The sequence below is a fragment of the Rhagoletis pomonella genome, unplaced genomic scaffold, assembly GCF_013731165.1.
Source record: "Rhagoletis pomonella isolate Grant_MI unplaced genomic scaffold, Rhpom_1.0 Rhpom_scaffold_00003, whole genome shotgun sequence".
Taxonomy (NCBI): domain Eukaryota; kingdom Metazoa; phylum Arthropoda; class Insecta; order Diptera; family Tephritidae; genus Rhagoletis; species Rhagoletis pomonella.
In genome coordinates, this window is record NW_023458557.1 from 38,729,804 (window position 1) to 38,735,937 (window position 6,134).

Genomic DNA, 6,134 nt, shown 5'->3' on the forward strand with positions numbered 1-6,134 from the left:
AACCGCTCAGGCACAATACTTTATAAGAGCGTACAATTGCTGGCGTAAGCCGACGACACCGATATTATCGGTAAAAACCAGGGCTACGTCTGTTCTGCCTTCTCGGGATTGGATAGAGACGCAAAGCGAATAGGTCTGGTGGTGAACGAGGACAAAACGAAGTATCTCCTGTCATCACACAAACAGTCAGAGCATACGCGTCTTGGCACCCACGTCACTGTTGACAGTTACAAGTTTGAAAAAGTAGACGACTTCGTTTATCTGGAAACCAGCATTAACACCAATAATAATGTCAGCCTTGAAATCCAACGGAGAATCACTCTTGCCAACAAGTACTACTTTGGGCTGAGTAGGCAATTGAGAAGTAAAGTCCTCTCTCGTCGTACAAAGATCTTGCCTGTGCTGGTGTATGGCGCGGAGGCACGGACAATGAAAGCATCTGATGAGGCGGTTCTTGGAGTTTTCGAGAGAAAGATTCTGCGAAAGATTTACGGACCTTTACGCGTGGTGATGGCGAATATAGCAGACGATTTAACGATGAGCTGTATAAGCTTTACAACGATATAGACATAGTGCAGCGAATTAAAATTTAGCGGCTCCGCTGGCTTGGCCATGTCGTTCGAATGGACAGAAACGCTCCTGCTCTGAAAATATTCAACGCGGGCCGCGATGCTGGTAACAGAAGCAGAGGAAGGCCTCCTCTGCGTTGGAAAGTCCAGGTGGAGAAGACCTTGGCTTCACTTGGCATTTCCAATTGGCGTCAGTTAGCACAGAAGAGAAATGACTGGCGTGCTATTTTGGACTCGGCCAAAATCGCTTAGGCGGTTACAGCGCCAATTAAAAAGAAGAAGAGAGAATTTCGTTTACTTGGGAACCAGCATTAGCACCGATAATAATGTCAGCATGGAAATCCAACGCAGAATCACACTTGCCAACAAGTGCTACTTTGGACTGAGTAGGCAATTCAGGAGTAAAGGCCTCTCTGGACGTACGAAAACCACACTCTATAAGTCACTCATCATGCCCGTGCTGGTATATGGCGCAGAAGCATGGGCAATGACAACAGCCGATGAGGCGGCTCTTGGAGTATTCGAGAGAAAGATTTTGCAGAAGATTTACGGGCCTTTACGCGTTGGCGACGGCGAGTACCGCAGACGATCGAACGATGAGCTGTATGAGCTTTACAACGACATGGACATAGCGCAGCGAATTAAAAGACACCGACGCTCCAGCTCTGAAAGTATTCAACTCGGAACCCGCTGGTGGTAGCAGAGGAAGAGGAAGGCTCCCACTGAGATGGAAAGGCCAGGTGAAGAAGAACTTGGCTTCACTTGGCATTTCCAAATGGCGCCAGTTGGCACGGAAAAGAAACGACTGGCGTGCTTTGTTGAACTCAGCCAAAATCGCTTAGGCGGCTACAGCGCCAAATAAGAAGAAGATGTGACAAATGCACTTTGTGATAAGGAAATTAAGTGGAACGACTTAAAAAATTTTAGCAACAAATAACTTATAAACAATTGTATTGGTTATATTTTTTAGTTGTACATGTTTTAGTGGATACCTCCCTTAACATCCTGGCCAAGTTTCATTTGTTCCACCTGGTTTTCTTAAAACAAAAGGTGCGGCTGAATACTAAAGTCCACCTCGAACTGTGAACACCCGAAACACCCGATTTACATGATTCAAGTACTCGAAAGCAATTCTTACTCATTCTTTTTTGTGTTTTCTATTTGCTTTTACACGCTTCAATTCTATTGAATTCAAGTTTTTGGTTCTTTAAACGGGAAACAACGAAAAAGTCAAAAGCAAAGCAAGAAACTTGGAACCAGTTGACGGTACAGACCAAGGTGGTGTTAGCCGTATATAAATAAAAAATTACACTAACAAATTATACGCAGATATCCATGCTATCATTGGTATAAGTTACAGCAAACACATCATTTTGACGTAATGCTCTCCACGGCGAAAACCTCAGCTGTCACCCCAACACCACCTTGTTAAATACACCTTGGTACATATAACTATCTAATTTCATACAAATAGTAACTCTTATATTATTTCATAGCATGTTTTTAATACTTAAAAGCATCTATAAACATGAATGCATTTTCCAATGCAATTATCATACATTTTTTTTTCGATAAAGTTTTGGGTTTTACTTTAAGGCATTATTGTTTATTGTCATTGCAAAATCTAAGCGAACTGGAAACTGAAGTCTTTTAAATTCGAAAGGCATATCAAAAGGACTTAAGGGGTCATGTGACTTTTTTCCGAAGTTATGGCTGATCAGAAATTCCACGCCTATATTATGTGCCACACCCCCATTTACAAACTCATATGTATATATATATACTTTACTATAAGCACCAAATTTCAATTTTATGTGGCTTATGGTTCCGAAATTATGGCTTATTAAAAATTGAGATATGCCACGCCCCCTCCTACAAAGTCATGTATATATAAACACCTACCATAGATATGTCTGCATACCAAATTTCAAGTTCATGTGACTTATGGTTCCGAAGTTATAGCTGATTAAAAATTTGCAGGCCTATGGGAGGTGCCACGCCCCATTGCAAAATTAACACCATATATGCAAATAAAACCATACCTATAACCTTTCCGGGGTTCGAAAGTTTTAAGGTAATAATCAAACAGACATTCACATTTATATATGTGGGATCAGTACAGAAAATAGCAACCCGGTCGGGTAAGACGTACTAAACTATGCAACTCTGACGGACACAACGAAGCAACCCTGACAGGACTGAAAGAGTTAGTTTTGAAAGAGAACACGCGTCGCCTCAGTATATCCAGTAAAAAACTGTGGTGAAACCCTTTATGGGGATAAAGTTTCCAGAGGTGAAATTTTAGGTAGCACACAATTTCTTACACGCATGGTTGCTTTTCAGCACCAATGAAAGAAACTTAAGAAACATTAAAAAAATATGCATATAGTGCATTAATTTGAGTGGGATTTAGTAGCGATCTCAAATATTTCCGGCTATTCCGTCCAAAGGGGTGGCCCAATCCAAAAAAATTCCGCACACTTGTAGTCAAGGGTCTATGCATTATTTTAACACTCACTTTTGTAAATTTTGGTCACTAATTTATTTACAAATTGGGTTTGAAATATGCCCTTTTTTGTAAAATTCGGAAATTAGCGTACATTTATCACTCCTACCTCCTTAAAGCAACCACTTCACCAATACATTTTTGTATTCCCCTTCACTTTACACTTTACTCGATTAGTTATAACTTGCTTTACGACTTTAATATTAACCAATTAATCACAATTCATTAAATAAAAACACCTTCAAAATCACGCGTCTGACTTTGGTTGCATATGCAAATTAAATGGCGGAGTTCAGTTGTCAAACTCCAAAATATTCAAAAGAATGAGAGACAAAAGAAGATAGGATATAACCCAGTAAGCATTAAAAATATACAAAGATGTTCTCTGAAAAGGTGTTCAGCTCCTTTTCTTCGCAAAACAGAAAGGAGTTCTACTGCCTGAGAGTTATAATCCCTAAGTGCGGCCGAAGGCCGCCTACGCAGAAAGATTTTCTCTGCAAAAGGTGTTCAGCCCCCCTTCTTTGGCAACACAGAAAGGAGAATTCTACTGCCTGAGGGTTATAATCCTTAAGTGCGGCCGAAGGCCGCCTACGCAGAAAGGTGTTCTGTGCAAAAGGTGTTCAGCCCCCCTTCTTTGGCAACACAGAAAGGAGAATTCTACTGCCTGAGGGTTATAATCCCTAAGTGCGGCCGAAGACCGCCTACGCAGAAAGGAATTCTACGCAAAAATACATTTGTCAAAAAGAACATTTTTTTTTATTTGTTTTTTCTATTTTTAATTAACTTTTTTATTCTTTATTCAAAATCGCCCGATATCTCATTTGGCATAATTTCTTTTATTAAAAAATCCCACGGGTTCTGTTAGTTGGGTCATATTCCACTTCTAACTGCTCAGTTTGACTAAGAAAATTCCGTTTTCCCTTCTTTTTCAAACGGTTCCCTAGGGGCCTGTGGGAGGACGCCTTTTTAGAAAGCGGGGACTGTCCCCTTTCTAGTGGGGGAGTTTGGTGGCCCGCAAACCCTCCCTCTCCGCCCCCCACCCCAAAAACGATGTAAGCGCTACTAAACACTTCCCATTAATTTTTGAAAGAAATACCACATAATGTATGTACTCTGATTAATAATATTAAAAAGTGTATTATAACCACCGTTTAATGTTATATTTGATACAAATTAAGTTTGCTACCCGGAACGCTCTGCGCATTGCCACTGAATATTAGGTTTACTTAAAATTACATCCCTGGTCCTTGTTCTTTCTGTATTGCATCGTGGTGAATTCACATTTCTCAGAAATTTGACAACAAAACAAAACGAAGAGAATATTTTATTTGCTAATTTTTGCGACTTCTATTGTTTAATGTAAATTTTATGTATTTTTAGGATATGTTGAGGCGCAGTTTGAAAATGAAGTTATTAGTATGAAGTAGCAGCGCAGGCACATTTGGAAAATTATGCCGATAAGCAAGATGGAATTAGGGAAAGTAAGTGCCTGGTTGCAGCATATCTTATGTATTAAAAAAGTATTTAATTAAATGAAATTGTGCTTAATAGAAATGTTATAAATCCAGTGGCGTTATTTAAGATGTGCTCCAAACATTTGGCGAAATTTTTTTCATCACCACGTTTACCACCACGGCCGGTAAGAAGCCCGAAGCAAAGGGCAAACAACCTTCCAGGAAGCTGCCTGCTGTCCCAGAGTCGTAGCTGAAGTTCAGCAAGAAGCAGGTCAGCAAACGTGCTACCCTGATAAAGCGTAAATTAAAGCGCTCTGCTGTGAAAACTTGGTGCATGCTGAGAAATATCAAGCAAAATATCTCCGTGATGGACGACGTGAGAATACGTTGCGCCGTCTGGCAAAGAAACGCGGCCCATTCTACGTGCCTGCAGAAGACAAATTGGCTTTTGTGATCTGTACCGCGGTATCAACAAAGTTGCACCAAAAGTGCGTAAAGTTTTACTGTTGTTCCGTTTTCGCCACATTAACCACGGTTTGTTCATCAAATATAACCATTAATATGCTACGCATTGCCGAACTCTATGGGGGTTCCATGGGGTTATCCAAATCTTAAATCAGTTCGTGAATTGTTCTGCAAACATGGAATTGTCAAGCACAACCATCAACGTGTCTCAATCTCTGACAACTTTGTGAGCGAACGCAAATTGCGCAAAGCCCACGATATTCAGTGCGTTGATTATTTGGCGCACGAAATATTCACGGTTGGATCCCACTTCAAGAAAGCCTCCAACTTCCTCTGGCTATTCAAGCTCAACACCAACCGCCGGCTGGCGCAAGAGGGCTAATCACAACGTTGAGGTTGGTGATTTCGGTAATCGTGAAGATAAGATCAACAAACTGCTGCGCAAGATGGTTTCAAGAAATTTACAAGGTGGAGTATTTTTATTTCAAAAATATATAATAAATAAAAATAGAAAATGTTTTTTTATGTAACTTTCTGAAGGTTTAAACCGCAAATATGCCAAACGGAAGGCAGCTTATATTCGCGATTCCTTGAATAGTGTCGAAATTCCATTGCCGTTTCTAAAGGCCATTTCAAAAGGCTCCAATCCACAAATTTAATTATTTGTTTTGGGTTTTCAGCTCATAAATGATGCAACCAGGGTTGCATTTACCGTCTATGAAAACATTTTATAAAGCGTTCCAAAATTAGCTCCGAGCAACTAAAAGTTGGTTCAGCTTAAGAGAAATAGTTTTTTGTTAAATATTTATTCCTGTTACTTATAAAAAAAAATCAGATCAATATTAATGTATGAAATGAAGTAAATAAAAATCTACGAACACATTTCTTGAATGTTTTGTCATAGAGCCGTTATTAAATACAGACATAACGGCGTCGGGCGGTGGTCTTGACGTATATAGAATTAATGCGTTAGAGAGATAAATATACAAGCTAAACTTTTTAACGATGCATTTTACTAATCAGCCTAATAGGCTGTTTTTGCTTACGCGTAAAAGCACATTTAGCGCATTTAGCTCTAAATGCTACTCTAAATGTACATTTATCCATACAAAATTCGTCACCTAAATGCAACTAAATGCA

The 6,134-nt window shown here is 39.7% G+C and overlaps 1 long non-coding RNA gene across 1 annotated transcript; it reads left to right on the top strand.

Moving 5' to 3' along the window:
- Positions 1 to 4,395: 4,395 nt before the first annotated feature.
- On the top strand, positions 4,396 to 5,745 carry LOC118736574. Its single transcript, XR_004992725.1, has 3 exons — positions 4,396 to 4,556; positions 4,627 to 5,462; positions 5,535 to 5,745. It is a non-coding gene; the product is annotated as an uncharacterized LOC118736574 (long non-coding RNA).
- Positions 5,746 to 6,134: the final 389 nt, after the last annotated feature.